The 22,342-nt window shown below is 37.1% G+C and overlaps 1 non-coding gene and 1 pseudogene across 1 annotated transcript; one reads left to right on the top strand and one right to left on the bottom strand.

The window, feature by feature from the left end:
- Positions 1-11,743: 11,743 nt before the first annotated feature.
- LOC100446469 (nicotinamide/nicotinic acid mononucleotide adenylyltransferase 1-like) lies at positions 11,744-20,221 on the bottom strand (annotated as a pseudogene).
- An 856-nt stretch (positions 20,222-21,077) lies between these two features.
- Positions 21,078-21,184, top strand: LOC112132851 (U6 spliceosomal RNA). Its single transcript, XR_002914567.2, has one exon. It is a non-coding gene; the product is annotated as a U6 spliceosomal RNA (small nuclear RNA).
- Positions 21,185-22,342: the final 1,158 nt, after the last annotated feature.

The raw sequence follows: 22,342 nt of genomic DNA, 5'->3' as shown, positions 1-22,342 counted from the left end.
AGGAATATTATATTCTCCCTGAGCTTGAGATGGGATGGCAAACACACAATTTACAAAAATTCAGGGGCTGGGCACCGTGGCTCGTGCCTGTAATCCCAGCACTGTGAGAGGCCGAGATAAGAGGATTGCTTGAGCCCAGGAGTTCGAGACCAACCTGGACAACACAGCGAGACTCCACCTCTACATTTTTTTTTTTTAAATTAGCTAGATGGCATGTCATGTGCCTATAGACCCGGCTACTCGTGATGCTGAGGTAGGAGGAATGCTTGAGCCTAGGAACTCAGGGCTGTAGTGAGTTGTGACTGCACTACTGCACTCCAGCCTGGGTGACAGGGTATGACTCTATATCAAAAAATATAAACAAACAAAAATAAGTAAAATTCAGGGCTTGTGGCTTCAGAACAGTTCCAGAACAATTAAGTTTTCCAGATTAGGATTTTTTTAAAAAATTAAGTTGTGCAAGTTTGCTGTTAGGCATGTATAATCAAATTCAATTTTTAGGATGTTTTATATTTAATTAAAAAGATTTTAGCTCAGCTGTGAAAAATAAGTTAATATTTCTCCCACTTCACAAACTAAAAAATTAAAATGCAGGTTATAGAGCAACACAAGAGCAGAGTCTTTGGTCTTCAATCTTTTCCTTGGCTCACTGAACTGGATAGTGGGACAGAAAGCGATTTTACTGCTAAGCCTCACCTTCGATCCAGAGTGCCCAGCACGCCCTTGTTCTGTGCAATGAAGCATATTCATTCAGAAATAGCATGGAAATTCAGAGAAGAACTGGTAGTTTCACAGTGTGTGTGTGTATGTGTGCATGTGTGTGTGTGTGTGTGGTTTGTTGTTGTTGTTGTTTGAGACAGAGTCTCGCTCTGTCGCCCAGGCTGGAGTGCACTGGCTCAATCTTGGCTCACTGCAAACTTTGACTTCCAGGTTCAAGCGATTCTCTTGCCTCCTCCAAAGTAGCTGGGATTACAGGCACCTGCCACCACTTCCGGCTAATTTTTTTGTATTTTCAGTAGAGATGGGGTTTCACCATGTTGGCCAGGCTGGTTTCGAACTCCTGACTTAACGTGCTCTGCCTGCCTCGGCCTCCCAAAGTGCTAGGATTATAGGCATGAGCCAACACACCAGGCCCACAGTGTGCTTTTGAAGAGCAACAGGCTTACAGCTTTCAAATATGCTCTAACTTTGGGGTTAAAGCAGGTCACTTAGTCATCACTGTCTCAAAACTCCTGTCCCCTCCAACCCTGGATCCCCAGTGCATTATAACTCTTGAATTCCCTATCTCAGTGAACCCATACCCACTGTTTTATGCAAGGCTGAACTTAGGCACCACCTTAGATTCCACATCCAGTATACCATCAAGCTGTTGCTTCTTAGTACTTACCCTCTTGAGTTCACCTCTCTTCCTTCTCCATTGCAACTTAAAGTCACCATTCTTCTATGTGGCCTCCCTGCCTCCAGTCTTGTCCCATTCCAATGTTACGCACATTGTAGCCAGACTACTTCTACAGCAGAAATAGACTGTAGCTATTTCACCGCTTTAAAACCTTTCAGTGCTTTCTGGCTGATTGCCACGCACCCACTCTAATCTCCTTCACTCCTTCTCCAGGACAAATACGGTTTAGAAGACTTTATTGTGGTTTAGGAGACTTTCACAGTTTGGTCCTGTATCTCACCACCCTCATTTCTCCTCACTCCATTTTGCACTCTACGTTTTGTCCAGTATGAACAAGCTACAGTCCCATGAAGGCACCTCGCTGCGGTTCCCACCCTGTCACCCTGTTTTCTGGCTTATATAAATGCAGTACCTTTTACATGCAACATCCTTTCACTCTATTCCCCACTTCATTCCTTCTCCTTGCACCCATCGCCTAAATAATTCCTACTGATGCTACTGGCCTCAACTAACACACTAATTTTTCCAGGAAGCCTCTCTGAGCCCTCTAAACTGGGTTGGTGTTCATGTGCTGGGCTGTTTGACAGCTGGTATTTACTCCTAGTTAACACAAATGGCATTGTTTTAAAATTGCGTATTCATTGTGTGTTACCTCCGTTACACTGTCAGCAATTTAACTGTGAAGCCTGTGCCTTTTACTTATTTGTGTAACTCCACAATAGTTAGCATACAGATTACACATCATTGGCTCTCAATAAATATTAGTGGAGATAATAAATGATCTAATTAGTGAATAAAGGATTGATATTATAAAGGTTCCTATACAATAAAATTGTATTTTCTGAGGCTTAACATATTAACACCCTCCTAGCCCTTGCCTAACACACAGCAATACTATATACTACAGGGGAGTTTCATTATATTGTGTGAATTTAGCAAGTGTTGATTTTTGCTATTTTTCATCGCGAGTGGAGCAGAACACTACAGTTGGAGCCATCACAAGCAAAGCGACTTTAAAAATTCTTGGCTTTTGTCCCACCTTTGCCAATACTCAGGCTTTATCTTGGCTATGTCTTAAGATTCTACCAACTAATGGAATCCCCAGTCTTGGTGTTTTGGCACTAGTTAAACAACCATGTTTTTATTAAATGAAACATGAGTCAGCATCTTCCCAGAATCTATAAGTTAGTTCCTGGTAATGGTTTAGGAACGTGCTTCTCAAACTTTAGCATGCATAACAATTCTGGAGACTTTTGGAGATTTCCTAATTCCCACTCTCGAAGATACTTTGCATCCTGGGCCACATAGCTAGACCCCCATCTCTACAAAAAATAACATAATTAGGCCAGGCATGGTGGTCCATGCCTGTAATCCCAGCACCTTGGGAGGCTGAGGTGGGTGGACCACCTGAGGTCAGTTCAAGACCAGCCTGATCAACATGGAGAAACCCCGTCTCTACTAAAAATACAAAAATCAGCTGTGCATGATGGTGCATGCCTGTAATCCCAGCTACTCAGGAGGCTGAGGCAGGAGAATTGCTTAAGCCTGGGAGGTGGAGGCTGCAGTAAGCCGAGACTGGGCCATTGCATTCCAGCCTGGGCAACAAAAGTGAAACTCCATCTCAAAAACAGAATAATAAAATAATTAGCTGAGTGTGGTGGTGTGTACCTGGTAGTCCTTGCTACTCGGGAGGCTGAGGCAGGAGGATCTCTTGAGCCCAGGAGGTTGAGGTTACAGTGAGCTATGATGACACCACTGTACTCCAGCACTCCAGCCTGAGCAAGACTCTGACAAAAAACAAGAAAAAGAAAAAAAAATACTTGGATCAAGTCTCGAGAATTTGCATTTCTAACAAGTTCCTAGATCAAGCCGATGCTAGCAGTTCAAAGATCATACTAGTTTAGACAACAATCAGCAGCACTAGTTTAGACAACAATCAGCAGTTATATATTGAGAGCTTGTAGTGTGAGAGACAAAACAGGTAGGGAGAGATCCTACCAAAAGAGCAACCAATCAATTCCACAAACACTTACGGTGCCTACTGTGCCACCAAGTGCAGGTTTACCACCAGGACTCAGAGATATATAAGGAGCCATCTCTGCTCTCCAAGAGCTCTTGGTGTAGTGACAGAAACTGACAACTCAGATTGCGATAGGGATTACAGCTGTTAAGTAGCTCATCTCCTTTAAAACACAGACTAGGCCTAGTGCGGTGGCTCATGCCTGTAATCTCATCATTTTGGGAGGCTGAGGAGGGGACATCACTGCAGGCCAAGAGTTCGAGACCAGCCTGGCCAACATGGCAAAACTTTGTCTCTACTAAAGATACAAAAATTAGCCTGGTGTGGTGGTGCACACCTGTAGTCTTAGGTAATCAGGAGGCTGAGGCACAAGAATCGCCTGAATTCAGGAGATGGAGGCTGCAGTGAGCCAAGATCACGCCACTGTACTCCAGCCTGGGCAACAGAGCAAGACTCTGTCTCAAAAAAAGAAAAACAACAACAACAACAAAGCATAGACTAATACATGTATACATGTAATGGATGAAAATAAGAGAGGGGATTTCAGGCTGACTACGGGAGTCTTTCAATTTCATCTTAAGAAATTTGTACTTACTTTTGTGTGTCCCAGGGAAAATAAGACTTTTGAAAAGAAAAATGATATTGACAGTTTCTGAAAACACTGATAACAATTTCTGATAGCAATTTGCATGGTTATATGAAGACTGACAATGGGAACAAGGAGACTGGTGAAGAGGTGACTGTTACCACTTCAGCAAGAAATAATGAGAGTATAAGGTAGAGAATGGCAGTAAAGTTGCAATTTTAATACAAATGTATATCCCCTTTCAGGCATAGCAAAAGAACTCCTGGAGTGTTCTTACTCCCCAGGCGATATTTGAGGCCTGTGAAGTCCAGATAAATCCATTTGTTGGCTCTTTCTTCATGTTGAAATGAAGGCAGGCATCAAGTCTGTTTTGTTTACTAATGTTTACCAGGACATAATAAAATTCCTGGCACATAGTGGGTGCTAAATAAATATATATTTATTGATTGCCACACTAGCAAAGGTCCTAGGTGTTATCTAATCTTATTCTTTCATTATTTGTTCATAAGCAGAGACACTGAGGCCAAAAACAGGAGGAATTGACTAAAACCATACATCAAGTTGCCACTAACACTAGGACTGGAACCCACATGTCTTGACTGCCAGTCCAGTGCTTTTCAACATCACACCAAGCTGGGTTGTCAGGCTTCTATTTTTGGGTTCAGCATAATGAGCTGCTTCTGCATGACCTCATTGTTTTCTGTTTGTCTGCCACAGGCTGTGGTCTGGCAGACAGCAACTCATTTAAGTCTTCTTCCAGCCAATGGCATCCTTGACTAAGACAATAAAGTGTGTTTTCCTCTAGTCTGTATCCCATTTCTAGTGGTTTGTTTGTCTCTACTCTATATTCCACTACAAGTGGATCACAGCATAATTCCACAAGCCTTTCAAATGAAGAAAAGAAAAGAACTTAACAAGCAGTGACTGCTGGGAGATAATCCTCCAATCCCATCTTCAGCTGAAAAATGTATCACATGGAAAATACACCAGCACCTCTTGGCCAAACCTCTCTACTGAAAAGTTCCTGAATGTGTCCCCAGTAAAGTCCCTCAATAAACACACTGTCTTGGCCTCAGAATGTGTGCTCTGGAGAAAATAAAGAGGAATAGAGCAGTAGTACTAGAACTTCTAAAGGGAAATTAGACAGCCTCCTGCCATTTGCACTGCTCCATCCGTGTAATGCCTTGGTTATATACATGCTTCACAGTAATATAGAACTTCTTGTGCTGGAGACAAGACAGAACACTGAGTTATAATTCCAAAGTCACAATGTTGGTCACTTTGGCATTATAACTTAGTGCTCTTTCTTGTCTCCGGGCAAGAATCTCTGTATTACTGTGACCTCAAAGCCACTTTAACTCTCTAAGATAATTTCTTCAAATGTAAAAGAAAACATTAATACCTGACTGATTCACTGACAGCATTTAGAGAGTAAATGTTTGTGGAAGTACTCAGGATTTCTGACATAGTCATGGGTGTAAACATATACTAAGAATAATTAATGTTCACCTGAGTCATTCCTGCGTACACTTATAGCCACATTGTAGAGTAGGAATGCGAAAGATACTTCTTAGTAACATACCCAAGGCGGTTTCGGGCCATCATGTCTATCTTTATATTTCCTTCAGATACAATAACTTTTATTTATTGAGCGCTTACCATATGCTAGACACTTTGAGTGTAACACATGAATGTTAATACTTAACAGTTATGAAATGTAGAGATGATCTCCATTCCACGGATGAAGAAAACAGTTTCAAGAGATAAATGACTGGCCGGGTGCGGTGGCTCACGCCTGTAATCTCAGCACTTTGGGAGGCCGAGATGGGGGGGATCATGAGGTCAGGAGATCCAGACCATCCTGGTTAACATGGTGAAACCCCGTCTCTAACTAAAAACACACAAAACAATAGCTGGGCATGGTGGTGGGCGCCTGTAGTCCCCACAACTTGGGAGGCAGAGGCAGGAGAATGGCGTGAACCCGGGAGGCGGAGCTTGCAGTGAGCCGAGATCGCGCCACTGCACTCCAGCCTGGGCAATAGAGGGAGACTCTGTCTCAAAAAAAAAAAAAAAAAAAAAAAGAGAGAGATAAATGACCTTGCTCAAATGCAAAAACTTAGAAATGGTAGTGCAGAAATTCAATCACAGTGTGTCTAATTATAAAGTCTAGTATCTTTCTTATATCACATGCGTGTCAGCTTAAACCTTACATTTTATTTCAGGTCAGAAAAATGTGGGTGTTTTAATTTTTCCAAGGAGAGAACAAATTTACTGCATTATCTGGGAGAGATAAAGAAATAACATACTAAAATATTTAAATATTTTCAATTATCATAATATCAGGACTAGGGTTGGTATTGCTTTCTGAGACAATAAAATGTATAATATGGAACAAAACAAAGGCATAATGATGTGACATTCTAATTACATACCTTCATTGTTCTTGAGAACCAAGATATTTGACACATTAAAGAAAGAAGATAAAGATGTTATAAGGGAAGAGTTAAAAATCCCATATTTCTGAATTTTATTTATTTATTTTTATGCACTTTATTTTTACTTTATTTTATTTTATTTTATTATTATTATTTTTTTGAGATGGAGTCTCTCTCTGTCACCCAGGCTGGCGTGCAGTGACACCATCTCAGCTCACTGCAACCTCTGCCTCCAGGATTCAAGCAATTTTCCCACCTCAGCCTCCCAAGTAGCTGGGATTACAGGTGCCCACCACCATGCCCAGCTAATTTTTGTATTTTTGTAGAGGTGAGGTTTCACCATGTTGGCCAGGCTTGTCTTGAACTACTGACCTCAAGTGACCTGCCCGCCTCGGCCTCCCAAAGTGCTGGGATTACAGGCGTGAGCCACCACGCCCAACCTATAGCTCTGAATTTTATTTTGAAAGTATGAGTATGAACTCATGAGGTGTTTTACCTTAAAATAAATAAATATAAATGTGTATATAATAGATATATTTTTCCTTGTATTGTTTTTGTCAAGATCTGGTATCAGGATAATTCTGTCCTCAAGGAATTTTTCTGTTTCAACTATGTTAACTAAGGTATTGTAGAATTATACATTCTGTTTTCATTCTTTTATTCTTTATAAAATCTGTAGTGATATCATCTCTCTCACTGCTAATACTGGTAATTTTGTTCATCATCTTTTTTTTTCTCTCTGATCAGTCAGGCTAGATGTTTATAAATTTTATTAATCATCTCAATTAAATAGTTTTGCTTTCATTAACTTTCATTACAGTTGTAAGTGCTTTTTATTTCATTAATTTCTGTTCTCTTTATTATTTTATCTTTTCTGCTCAATTTGGGTTAAAAGTACTGCACTTAATTTTAGTTTCTAAGGGTTAAAGTGGAAGTCATTGATTTAAGACTTTTCTAATGTAGGTTTAGTGCTAGAAAATTCCCTTTAAAGATTGCTTATGTGGCATCCTACTAATTTTGAGTATGTATTTATTTTAGTTAGTTCAAAATACTTTCTACTTTACTTTTTGAAATTTCCTTTGACTCATAGCCTATTCAGAAGTGTATCATTTGGTTTCCAAATATGAGGGACTTTTTCAGATGTCTGTCACTGACTAATGTCCACTGTGATCACATAACATACACTGTACAATTAAATCCTTTAAAATTTGTTGAGACTTGCTGTATGGCACAGAATACAATATATCTTGGTAAATTTTCTGTGTACACTTAGAAAGAATGTGCATTCTCTCCTTATTAAGTGCAGTGTTATATAAATGTCAATTGGTTCAATTTGCTTATTAGTATTGTTCAAGTCTTTTGTATAGTCACTGATTTTCTGTCTACTTGTTTGGTCAATTATTGAGAAGGTTATTAAAGTTTCCAGCTAATTGTGAGTTTGTCTATTTCTACTTGCATTTATATCAATATTTTTTAGGTTTTTTTTTTTATTTTGAAACTCTGTTGTTAGGTGCATACATTAGTAGCATTGTTATGTCCTCTTGATTAATTGAACCCTTTGTCATTATGAAATGGGCTTCATTACCCCTCATACTTTTCCTTTGAAAAGTATACTACTGTGTAACCACAGCTAGAGGGAAATTTTTCTTTATGGAAGCATTTGTACTATTATATTAAGGTGTAAGTGAATTAAAATCTTCCAATCTTTCACCCTCTAATAAATTAAAGGACCCAGGCATTGATCATTAATGACTGTCAATATCCCAAAAAGAGTCACAATGAGACATTATATGTCTGCCGACAGAGGAAAACAACATTTATTAGAATCAGGAAATAATTACTAGTTACCAAAAATTTTTTATTTATTTTGAGACAGAGTCTCTCTCTGTCACCCAGGCTAGGGTACAGTGGTGAGATCTCGGCTCACGACAGTCTCAAACTCCGAAGCTCAAGCAATCCTCCCACCTCCGCCTCCCAAATAGCTGGGGCTACAGATGTGCACCACCATACCCAGCTAATTTGATTTATTTTTTGTAGATGAGAGGTTTTACTACATTGCCCAGGCTGGTCTCAAACTCCTGGACTCAGGTGATCCTCCAACCCCAGCCTCCTAAAGTGCTAGGATTACCATGCCTGGCCAATTTTTTTAAAGCTGACAAACAGCACAAATGTTAAAAAAAAAAAAAAAAAAATCCAGGAAATTACATAAGATTTCTGATTACTTAACTATCTGATACTCTATAATCTTTTTTTTCTATACTTTTGGCTCCATATAGTTTGACTCTTCATAAGATAATAATGTTGTGATATTGTATTCTACATACAATATAAGGATAATTCAATATTTGCTTTAGCGTGATTGATCAAAGTTTTTTCATTCTTGAGTTTAAAAGAGTTTCTTTCAACTTTATAACTCACTATTCGATATACCATAGACAAGAGCAATTCAAATGCTTTTGAAATTGTCTGACATGGTGTATTGGCTTACCTAATTGTATGATCAAGTATTATATGAATTGAATCATTGATAGAAAATGTAGGAACACTTTTTTTCTTCAGACCATTTCGCTGTGTCAAAAGCAATTTTGCATGCTGTTTTATCTGAAAGCTCCAGACTTGTCAGGGCAAGGTAAAAGCAGATATGTGCAGACATGATCCCATATATTGGGATGTATAAGATACGAATTTTCACTCACAGATGTACTCACTATTATAGCATTACCTCACATTTGGCCCCATCAAACACAGATATTATAATACATTCTATTTTGCATAGTTTCTAACCAAATTTTGAAATAAAGATAATGTTTATAATTGCATACCCCGTAATACCAATTACATTTCTATAAGAAGAGATCTTCTTATGGATTAGGAGCTAATAAGAACTTAAATGTCAGTTGTTACAGCTGATAGTTAGAAAAAGTTCTTATACATTATCTTCTAAATTAATGCATTTTAAACTGTGTTTTTTTTCTTTTCTTTCTTTCTACCAGCCTATATGTTGTGTGCTGAGTCATACAGGACCCATTTTTATCACACTATGACCTCTGGCTCTGCATCTTGAGGGCACATCGCTGGATGAGTGGACACAGTGGCCATAGGAGTATTCCTGAAAATCATTCCTGCACAGGAGAAATTAGCAATAACCTACTTAAAAAAAAACAAACTTTTAATTTGAAAATAACCTCAAACTTACAGAGAGTTTTTGAAAATAAACACAGTAAAAGAATAACTGTATAGACCCTTATGCAGATTTACCTATAGCTAATATTTTAATCCATTTGCCATATTATTGTGAGTGCTTTCTTTTCCTCCAGTTACTTACTAGTTTATTCATTTATTATCATGTAGATTCATAAATTTCTATTCATTCAATAATTTATAATTCATTACTGTATTTAATTTTTTGGTCATCAAATTGTCTCATACATGGCCATTGGGAGCCCCTTCAAGCTGGCTCCCAAGTCTCTGTACATGTTCCTATATTTCTGAGCAATTTATGTTCTTGATTAACAAGTTATTCAGTAGGCTTACTTTATATCTGCCCCAACCCTGGTACCATCCATAAGTCCCAAAAGCCCTGATTCCTTTAGGCGGAGATGGTTTGTGTGCTAGATCTGCCTGTTCATTGCTACTAGTGTATAGCACTCAAATACTTTTATATTCAGTAAATGCAGGCCACACAAACATATTGCAGTGAACTCAAACTAAATGTGTTCCCAACTCATTTTCCCTATGGCCACTCCATGGGCACACTTCATTAATAGAAGAGTAACAAAAAGGAAGTTTAAAGGATAAGAATATTTTGTAAACTTTATAACAACATAAGACCACATGGTTGCAAAAGGGAACCTCCCAGGCCTCAGGGAAGAGCCTGTAGAAATTTACCTCCATCAGTTCCATGGTAAATCTGCACCGGTCTGCTGAAAAGTTGATGCCATTCTATAGACAATTTATCATACTGAGGGAGAAGTATCAATAACAATAGCCCTTGCAAATCAACAAAATAAGTTAATCAACTAGGATTTGCTTATGGAATTTTTTGATTCTACCCTTGTTGGTTTCTTTAAGCTCTTGATCAGGTTCTTAGTGTCCACTATCTTGACTTTTTCCAATGGGCCACTGTTTATTCTAACTTCTTATTGACTACTGTGTATTTGAAATTACTGAAAGAAGATAAATGATTTGAAATTATTCCTTATTAACTCAACTACTAAAAAATTGTTTTTCTGGTGTTTCTGGTGACAAGAGCACAGACTTTGGGATTAACAGGCCTTTGAATAATTATTAAATGACTACAACTAATTGGTCCGAAGCCTAGTGTGCTTAAGATATCCATCTATTTGCCCTCTACAGCCTTCAAAGTGATAGGATTTGCTATTGTTATAGAACTGAAAGAGAATTCATTCTACTTTAACAGAAAGGCATTGCCCATTGGGGTGAAGTAATCCCTGGTTCAATTAAGAATGAGTCAGACTTATCTTTGCTTTCCTGGAATACTGTGCACATTGTAAAAGTTTACACACTGCTAAGCATGATGGTAAGTTTCTATCATGCTCTATGTATTATAATTGAGGTATCTTTTATATATATATATATAATATGTCTATTTAATAGCTTGGGTACTTTGAAATCATTTATAGGATTTTTTTCCTTTGGAAAATTACAAAGTAAGTTAGAAATATACTACTCAGAAACTGACATTTAGATCATTAATATATCAGTGTATTGGTAAGTTAGAAACTGACTAAATACTTATAGTATATATACCTCTATGAGTTTATGCTAGAATGTATACAATATAATTAACTTCATTTTTCTAATTTAACAATCAGCAACATGCAGATCAAGATGAGAAGTAGAGCTTGACTGGGTAATCTAAGAGTTTAGACATTTTCTGCATGCAGACTTATCTGTGGAGCTGTTTCATTTTTCAAAAATCTTCTGATATTTAATGACATTTTAATAAATTAACAGTGTCAGTTAGATAATCTACTTCCCAGGGAAGATTTAATTAAAAAGACAAAACTAGCGCTGTCAGTTTGGATATCAGTCTGTATCCAGAAATTTTCTTTAAAAGAAAGTTCTGGGCACAGTCTCATGCCTATAATCCTAGCACTTTAGGAGTCCAAAGCAGGTGGATCACCTGAGATCAGGAGTTTGAGACCAGCCTGGACAACATGGCAAAACCCTGTCTTTACAAAAATACAAAAATCAGCAGGGCATGGTGATGTGCACTACTCGAGATGCTGAGGCAGGAGAATCTCTTGAGCCCACGAGGCCGAGGTTGCAGTGACCTGAGATCATGCTACTGCACTGCAGTCTGGGTGACAGAGTGAGAATCCATCAAAAAAAAAAAAAGAAAAAGAAGGAAAGAGAGAAAGAAGGAAGGAAGGAAGGAAGGAAAGAAAGAAAGAGAAAGAAAGAAAGAAAGAAAAGAAAGAGAGAAAGAAAGAAAACTAAGAGAGAAAGAAAGAAAAGAAAAAAGGAAAGAAAGAGGAAAAAGAAATATATAAATCACATGGACTTGATATGCTTTGAATTCCCAGGCAAAGTCAAAATTTAAAATGATTATACAGGCATCCATATTAATTATTTTACAAAGTTAATGCTTCTAATTTTTAAATAAAAGTATAAAATTTACATTGAAAATGCTCAAAGTACTTTTTTATCTGTCAAAAGTTTCTGAGGGAAGTGTCCAGGAACTCAACACCTACATGTTTTGGAATTTATACAAGAGTGAAAACCAATTTGAACTCTGGCAGTGACTTGCACAGGTGCCTGAATTTGAGTCTTCTAGGCTCTCCTTACATCTTCATTAAGAGTTAGTAGTTGAGGCAGCCCGCTCTACTACAAAGTACTTTGGCCTATGCATTGAAGGTCATAAAATCAAGCCCTATTTCTACCAGCAATTATCTCTGCGATTTTGAGAAAAACATTAGTCCTCCAGGAGTCTCAGAGACACCATATATTAAATGAGGGAAACCAACTGTATTACTACTATTCAACATATGACCCGTAGAATGATGCCAGTTTTGAAAATTTTTGTTACTGATATGAGATTAAATGAGTACAGAAAGTGAAAGCAAATGTTTAAAAACCTTTCACAGCATTCTGACAGAGTAATTTTATTTCTGCTGAATTTAATAAAACATGGAGCTTAATTTTTAGTATCTTTTAATCTAATAACTCATTATTTTATTTTTTTTTCCAAAAGCATTCATGTCTCACAGATTGGGGAAAAATACAACCAAAATCTAGTTATTTCCACAGAAACACAGGATGAAATTTATCCTCAGAGAGCTTTTTTTGTTGTTGTTGTTCTACTATACTCTACCATTTTATGATTTTAAGAAACTTCATTAGAAAATGAGCAATTGTACAACTCTCAGTTTCCTCTAAGCTAGACAATTAATAACAGCACAGGAAAACACAGTTTTAGCCAAAGGTCTTACCATTTGCCAACCAGTTTTGATTATGAAAGGCTGTCTGGGCTAGTCATATAGTAGCTAATTTGAACTTATCCAGACAAAATCAGAAAGGAATTATAAGGCTGGCTTTGATGTGAAGCAATAAACAGAACACATGCTGTTTCCAGTTGTTTGAGGAGAAAACTTTTTCTAATTCTAGTTCAGGACAAAATGCCAAATTTCCAAAGGAATCTACTCATTAATGTTTAATGCAGAAATAGTGGAAAGATATTCTTGACTAAATATAATAGACCAAGATGCTCACATGCTTTAGCATTCAATAAATGAAAAATAAATTTTAGATATTTGTACATTTTTGGTACTTGCTCTGAAACCCATAGAAAATAATCACGACTAGAAATATTGTGTAGATTTCTAGTTGGCCTAGATATTTAACAGAAAAATCACACAGGTTAGACATACATTGAATGAGAGAATTAAACCGATAAATCAAAAATGCCTCATTTCCAACAATCTGCATTCCAATATAATCTTGTTTTCTGGTTCTAAAAGAGATAACATGTAATCCTCATTTTCACTAGACATAAGCAAATGATTGACCTTTGAGCCATTAGAAAATCAGCATTGCTTTAGACAAAAAGGTTTTATTCTTTTATTTTTTAATGTTTCAGACTTTGAAGCCCGAGATTAGAATACCTAAAAATGGCTCATATTTGTTAGTAATGATGATGTTACTCACCATTGCTCACAGGCTGGCTACATGCTCTTTTTCATAGTAGTAATGGGTTTAGGCTAATCAAGTTATATTTCTTCACCTCTTTCCTTTGTTATCAAGAGTTTGGATTAATTCAGATGTGGAATAAAAATGAAACAAAACCACCTAAGTGAAAAAAGAGGATTTATCTCAAATTTAGATTTGTGGAACAAGGTGATTGATATCACTGGACAAAAATTCTAGATCTATGTATAGAAGGTGTTGGAATGTGTTTCTTTTTCTACTATTGGGATTAGTATTGCTACATTTTGAGTGATGACATTGTATTTGGAAAATCATGAAAGGGACCTATATCACAATACCCACATGCTGAAATTAAGAAAGCAACAATGACAATATTTTTTGGTTTATGTAAAACTATCTTTTAAAAATGATTAATTATATACCTATATTGGAATGAACCATAAGATATTTCAATAAATTTTCAAACTGGCCAATGTCTGTGGACCTGCTGCATCAGAATTCTTTGGTGAAATGTTAGAAAATATAGACCATTTCTCTCTGCAATTCCCTTCCCTCATTTTCAAAATTCCTATTGGTAGAATCAAGAAGTGGGGTCTAGAAATTTGTATTTCTTTAAAAGCCACACAAATTATCCCGAGGTCACTAATTTGTGGAACTTCAAATCTGAAGATTAAATTAGCTGTGTTACCCATTCATCTATGGATGTTTGGTGTGCCTGGTTCTTTACTCTCTGCCTGAACTCTCCCACGGGTGGAGAATGCTTTTGTAGTTAGCATTGGGCCTGTTAGAGTATAGTTTCTCAGCATATGTGTGATAAATTATTGAATATACTGAGGAAGAAAAGAGGAAGGAGAGAAAGAAGAGAGGGATGGCAGAAGGAAGAGAGGAAAGAAAGAAGGAAGGAAGCAAAAAAATCGTTGGTAGAATGGAACAAAACTATCTCAAATTATCAATCAAGACTATAACATATTTGGTCTGTTCTCTGTATGTTAGATGGTTCTTTTTGTTGTTCTTCTCCATACTTTTCATGCATTCTTTTTAATTTTTTTTAATTTTTGTAGATACATAGTAGATGTATATATATTTGTGGGGTACATGAGATGTTTTGATACAGGTATGCAATGTGAAATCAGCACAGCATGGAGAATGGGGTAGCCATCCCCTCAAGCATTTACCCTTTGAGTTACAAACAATACAATTACACTCTTAGAAACATACAGTTAAGTTATTACTGACTATAGTCACCCTGTTGTGCTATCAAATACTAGGTCTTATTCATTCTTTCTATTTTTGTTTTATTCATTAACCATTCCCACCTCCCCCACACCCTCACTACCTTTCCCAGCCTCTGATAATCATTCTTCCACTTTCTATGTCCATGAGTTCAATTGTTTTGATTTTTAGCTCCTACAAATAGGTGAGAACATGAAGTGTTTGCCTTTCTGCGCCTGGTTTATTTCACTTAACATAAATATGATCCAGCAATCCCACTGCTGGGTATCTATATATACTCAAAAGAAAGGAAATCAGCATCAGTATATCAAAGAGATAACTGCACTCTTAGTTTTGTTGTAGCACTGTTTATAATAGTCAAGATTTGGAAGCAACCTATGTGACCATCAACAAATGCCTGGATAAAGAAAATGTGTTACATATACACAATGGAGTACTATTCAGCCATAAAAAAGAATGAGATCCAGTCATATGAAACAAAATGGATGGAACCAGAGATCACATATTCTTTTTATACTATGCAATAAATACATTTTTAAGTGATGTGGAATTTTTTATGTATAGTTTTTTTTTGTTGTTGTTGTTGTTTTTGTTTTGAGACGGAGTCTCGCTCTGTCGCCCAGGCTGGAGTGCAGTGGCGCGATCTCGGCTCACTGCAAGCTCCGCCTCCCGGGTTCACGCCATTCTCCTGCCTCAGCCTCCCGAGTAGCTGGGACTACAGGCGCCCGCCACCACGCCCGGCTAATTTTTTTTTTTTTTTTTTTTTTTTTTTTTGTATTTTTTAATAGTGACGGGGTTTCACCGTGTTAGCCAGGATGGTCTCAATCTCCTGACCTCGTGATCCGCCCTCCTCAGCTTCCCAAAGTGCTGGGATTACAGGTGTAAGCCACCGCGCCCAGACTATGTGTAGTTTTGTATCTGTTTTCTCATTAAAATATTATAAAGAAATATTATGCACATATTACAGAAGAAAATGGAGGCTGCTCAGAGATCAGAATATATTGCCCAAGATTACAGATAATCAGAGAGTAACAGACCTAAGACCAGAAGACTAACGTTCTCTCTACAAATAATTAGAACTAATGTATATGTAACATTTACTATATGCCAGGCACACTTCTAAGATTCTTATTGGTGTTAACTCCATAAAACATTACATTATCTCCATAAGATAAAGGCACTATTATCATTTTTCCCTTTATGCATGAGAAAACCGAGGCACAATGAGGTTAATTGACTCATCAGATGTCACTGAGCTAATAAGTGACTAATTTTGCATTATTAACTTCTAAGCATGGTATTCTGCTTTCCAAAATACATATGCTGCCTCAGGTGTAGAGATAAAGCATTTTAAAATGACAGCCATTGAAACTATAAATGGTAGTAAAATAAAAAATTATAATGTTATATTAATAACATTTGTTAATATGTTTTTCTTACTGCCGTCAACTCTCTTAAGATGATATTACTATTCTCCATCACCTGATATTCTGGCCAAGAACAATTAACAAACAATGATCCTTCTTTCAAGTATATTACCATATGGGGTAATTGAACATTTAGTCCTAGTTAATGAAGACATAACTGCTACTTTGCTCTCTAGAAACTAGGAGTATAATTGTTCACAATAGTCACTTACGATCCTTTGTATTTCTGAGGTATCAGTTGTATCATCTCTTTCATTTTCAGTTTCATTTATTCGAGGCTTCTCTCTTCTTTCTTGGTTAGTCTAGCTAAAGTTTGGTAATTTTGTTTATTTCAAAAGAAACCAACTCAGTTTTGTTGATTTTTAAATTGTTTCTGAAGATGTCAAGAAAGGACTTTTCCTGCATGTTTGTTTGTTGCATTCGAATTACACAATATACGGAGTATACAACAAATAAAGCTCTCAGCATCAAACAAACAACAAAACACAATACCAGCATCACACATTTCCTCTAAATTCACATTACAAAAGCAGATTACATAGATTATGAAGCAGGGAATAAGCAATGGCATATTTTCTTCTTCCTTAAAGTCACAACAGTTATTAATATTCATTCTCCCATGAAGTTCATTGTTCTTATTTCCATTTTCAAAGGGGAAGTTCTGTTCAGGAGGACACCCAAAATTATACTATTATGTGGCAGCATCAGTAGCATCCTCAGAACTGGGAGAAAAAAACAAATAACTTGTTCTTTGTATAAAGTTGTTGCTCCATTACCAGGCCTCCTGCACGTGCCTTATCCAGTGAGGTTCTGAGGTCCATAGTGTCACAGGTGAGCAGGGCCCGGGCACTTCTAAGTAGGAAGGCATGACAGTATGAGAGAAGTTTCAGACGAACTAGAAGTTGCCCAGAAGAAACTAAAGCTCATTTATGATAGCTTCATCTTGCTCAATTGTTATTTTGCAGTGCTGCTTCAACTCTTAAACTCCAAAAAGCTAAGGAGTAGAAAAATGACTCGCATCTCTAGGATTTGAGATTCCAATCTTTCATTCACTCGGCAGATGGATAATGAAACCTGCTGGGTGTGAGGCTTTTCGCCTTCCCTGTCTTTGGGAGTTGGCCGGATGGCTTTAGTAAGAATAAGCTGGAAGCTATAGCATAAACATTTGCTTAACCTTATTTAACATTTTCCTTTTTTAAACTGTAGATTCAGGTCTGACTATGCAATTGCACAATTCTAAGTATGTTTTTTATTCTGCAGTTCAAACCCTTAATCTGGGGTGGTATAGGTATGAAATAGAAATTACAAAAAAGCAACTTATTCTATTTTCATTAGAAATTTAATTTTAGTCCTATCACAGAACTATTTTCACAAACCCTAAAACTATTTTACAAAAAGCTATTTCTAGTCTTTCATTTTACCAGTTGGTAGAACTTCCACAAAATTTTAACCAGTTTTATCATAAAGCTATGACTAATTATTTGAGAGTACTACTTTCAGTTAAACGTCACACAAAAGGACAGGAAGAGGAAAAGTATAAGAAAACAGACCCTTTTTCTGCTTAAATTCACAAATGGCAGATTCACAGTGGGCTGGAACAGAGAAAGAGCAGGGCTCTTCAGAAACTCCAGAGTTTTTTTTTAAGATGAGCTCTCCTTGTTTCTCCCAAGCTGGTCTCAAAGTCCTGGGCTCAAGTGACCCTCCTGCCACAGCATCACAAGTAGATGGGATTCCAGAGCATGTGCCACTGTGCCCCACTCAGATCTTTTGATTAAGCTATCAATAAAGGCTGAGAACATTCAGACTTATAAATTCCTTGAATGAGACCCCTCATTCTCTGCGGTTTTCTCATTTCAAAGCAGCATGATGTTATCTCTGAAGTTGTTCCTGAAGATAAAGAGGTGGCAGACGGCCAGGGCTAGAACATGATTCACAAAAGGCTAAGTGAATGTGTGTAACCTGTAAAGCAGCAGCTCTCTACCTCTGGTGGTGGGCATCAGAAATACCTGCACACCTTTCTAAACATACACGGGCTTGGACCTCACTCCCTACCTCCAAAGGTGGAGCTCTAGGCAGGTAAGTCTTGCCAAAGTTTATTCAGCCATTCTGATGTGTGTCACAGAAAACTAACTATTGGTGCAATGTTTCTGCCGGTAAATTCACAATCATTATTTTGCATAACTGGAGGTGATTTATCAATGGTGCATTTTACAAGATCACCACTGTAAGAGTTCCTTCCTTTGTCTACCCTGGCTCCTGATTACCCAGCAACAGGCATCCATAAAATGTCAATTCCCTTCATAACCAAAGTTAGAATTTTAAATGAACTTTTGCTCTTCACATTCTGTTTCTTTTATGTGGTAGAGTCAAATGTACTTTTTTACTTCTTATTTGTGGCTAGTTTCACTGAAAATTCTTCTGGTTTTAGTGTGCTGCTAATCTCTTGGTTTAAAGATAAAGAGATTTGTACATTCTAAAAAAACCAAAACATACGGAAAACATTCATCTTAGCAACTTCTAATAAAAATAAATCCTGATTTTAACCTACCACTGATTTTTACTAAACTTTTAAGCTTTATTTTATGCAACAGGATCACAATTTCTTTGCCCCTTTACTAACACCTAGACTGTTTCAAATCCCCAAAAGGGAAGTCCAAAACATCATGCTGTAGAATTCTTATGCCTTAGCTTCTGCAGTGTTTCTCTGCAAAGGGGCAGGATGATCCCAACATTCCTGTCTTCACTCTCCAAGCTGTACAAATTATGCTTTTCAAGGTGTTATTGGACGAGATCTAGTGCCAACTAGCAAATTCTCTGATCCCTTCTGAGGACTCTCCAGATTTTTGTGAATGAGATCTCGTTAGTCATCCATTCATTCACCATGTGAATGTTGCTCTGGTGTTTCCACAACACATCAGATTCATAGATGAATTTCTGAGCATCATTTCCAACTTAATCTGATTTTTCCATGATAATATATATCAAGTAATGCATATGAGCTCATAATCTGCCACGATTTGGATGATATCTTCACTCTTCCACAAACTGGGAACACCAAAGACTCCAGTAAATCTATCCCCACACAGCAGATGGAACTTTGGTGCATCTTTCATTTTTGGTTCTAGGGGATTCCTTTTGATCAGAATCTTGTCTTTTTTCAGTCCACTTCCTCTTTCATCCAGGCCTTCCTAGTGTAGGTGAGTTCTGCTGGTGATCACAGTTACTGGCCTTCAGCTTCTCTTGATGGTGCCTCAGCACCTTAGCAGTCTCTATCCACTCCTTCTGAAGACTTTCCCATGTATCAACTTCTACCCATTTGGAATTTTGGGTGGCAAGTTCTGCCGTGATGACCTGGTGATGGGCAGGAATGAGTCCTTTCTTCTTGTATGCATCACCAACAGGAGAGATTATGCCTTTGAAAACTCCATATCTTCCTGTTCCTTTCATGTAGTCCTTGGCCAGCTCAAACAACCTGAGGTGCCTGTTGGTGACAGAATTAAAGGAACCACAAGCAAAGACAGCCACTTCTGTCTTCTCTGAATTTTCTATGGCAAGAACTTAAAATTGTTGCTCTAAATGGAAAACTGTGACACCTCCCTTGCTGTTTTTACAAAGAAAATTCTTTGAATCTGAAGTGACTTGCAAGGGAGGCTATTGGAACGACTTCAACTAGTGTGGCAACAGTCTTCTCTAAGGTGGGCTAGGAAAATGGTTTTATATCCAAATTATAATTAACACCCTCACTGCCCACCAGCCTGAGTGTTCTTGGAGACTAAATTGTTTTTCTAATCTCTGTTTCATTTATTTCTGCTCTAATTTTTACTTCCTTCTTCTTGTCAATTTTAGATTCATATTTTCCCTATTTTTCTAGTTTCTTGAGGTATAAAGTAAGGTTGTTCCTTTCTTTCTTTCTTTCTTTCTCTTTCTTTCTTTCTTACCTTTAGTTTTCATGATGTAGGCATTTATCACTGTAAATTTCCCCCATAGGGAATGAAGCTTTTTGCTGCATTCCATAAGTTTTGATGTGTTGTGAGTCTATTTTCATTGTCTTTTGATTTCTTCTCTGACCAGAAAAAGTAATTTGGTTATTGAGGAGTATGTTTAATTTCCACATATGTTTTAATTTTCCAAAGTTCCTCCTGTTATTGATTTTTAGTTTCATAACATTGTGGTTGGAAAAGATAATTGATATGATTTCAGTCTTCCAAATTTGTTAAGACTTGTTTTGTGGCCTAACATATTATCTGTCCTGGAGAATGTTCCATGTAAGCTTGAGAAGAATGTTTACTCTGCTGCTATTGGATGTAATGTTTTGTATTTATCAGTTAGGACATTTGATCTATTGTGGTATTCAAGTCTGCTGCTTCCTGGCTGATTTTCTGAGTGAATAACTTATCCATTGTTGACAGCGGGGTACTGAAGTCTTCTACTATTGTATTGCTATCTACTTCTCCCTTAAGTTCTGTTAATATTTGATTTATGTATTTAGGTGCTCTGAAGTTGGATGCTTGTATATTTACAATAGTTACATGCTCTTGATGAATTGACCTCTTTATGTAGTGACTTTCTTCATCTGTTTTGACTGAAAGTCTATTTTGTCTACTCTAAGTACAGCCACTTCTGCTCTCTTTTGGTTGTCATTTGCATGGAATATCTTATGCCATCCCTTCACTTTCAGGCTATGTTTTTCCTTGAGGCTAAAGTGAGTCTCTTGCAGGAATTATATTGTTGTAAATTGCTATTTAATCCATTCAGCCACCCTAGGTCTTTTGATTGGAGAATTTAATTTACTTACATAAATACTTGAGTGTTTACATTGGCACCACATATAATAAAAGTAGAGTCATACAGAGATGATTACCATGACCCCTGTCAAAGAATAACATGCAATTATGTGAAGTAGTCCATATCTTTAAAGTGTAGAGTTTTTATCAGTTTTCTCTTTGAGTGTTTGCTAGTTGTTTGTTTATATAATCAGTGCTAGGTTTTCTTCACTTTAATGTAATGAGTTATAAGATATTATTTGCAAGCCTCATGATAACCTCAAATCAAAAAAAAAAAAAAAAACCAAACACACAGAAAATAAAAGGCAAGAAATTAAAACAAACCTACTAAGAAAATCATCTTCACTAAAAGGAAGACAGGAAGAAAAGAATGAAGGAGGAAAAGGCCATGAAACAGTAAGAAAAATAACAAAACGGCAGGGGCCCTTAATTATCAATAATAACATTGAATGTAAATGGAATAAACTCTCCAATTAAAAGGCATAAAGTGGCTAAATGGATTTAAAGAATAATCATCTGTGGCCTACAAGAAACACTCCCTACCTATAAAGACACACATAGACTGAAAATAAAGAGTTGGAAAAAAATATTCCACGCAAATAGAAATCAAGAAAGAGCAGGAGTAGCTATACTTAGACAAAATAGATGTGAAAACAAAAACTATTAAAAAAAAAAAAAGAAAGTCATTATATAATAACAAAGGGGTCAACTTAGCCACAGGATATAACAATTACAAAAATATATGCACTCAATACCGGAGCATCCAGATATATAAAGCAAATATTATTAGAGCTAAAGAGAGGTATACCCCAATGCAATAATAGCTGGAGACTTCAACATCCCACTTGGAGCATTGAACAGATAATCTAGCCAGAAAATCAGCAAAGAAACATCAGAATTAATCTGCACTATAAACCAAATGGAACTGTGATGGTTAATACCAAATGTCAACTTGACTGGATTGAAAGATACAGAGTATTAATTCTGGGCCTGTCTGTGTGGGTATTGCCGAAAGAGATTAACCTTTGAGTCAGTGAGCTGAGGAAGGCAGATCTGCCCTTAATCTGGTGGGCATCATCTAATCAGCTTCCACTGAATATAAAGCAGGCAGAAAAACAGAAAAACGTGAAAAGATAAGACTGGCCTAGCCTCTCAGCCTACATCTTTCTCCCATGCTGGATGCTTCCTGCCCTTGAATATCGGACTCCAAGTTCTTCAGTTTTGGGAGTTGGACTGGCCCTCCTTGCTCCTCAAGCTTGCAGACAACCTATTGTGGGAACCTGCGATT

This window comes from Pongo abelii, chromosome 2 (genome assembly GCF_028885655.2).
Source record: "Pongo abelii isolate AG06213 chromosome 2, NHGRI_mPonAbe1-v2.0_pri, whole genome shotgun sequence".
NCBI lineage: Eukaryota > Metazoa > Chordata > Mammalia > Primates > Hominidae > Pongo > Pongo abelii.
Note: the sequence above shows the minus strand (reverse complement) of the source record. Positions and strands in the feature narration are given on the sequence as shown.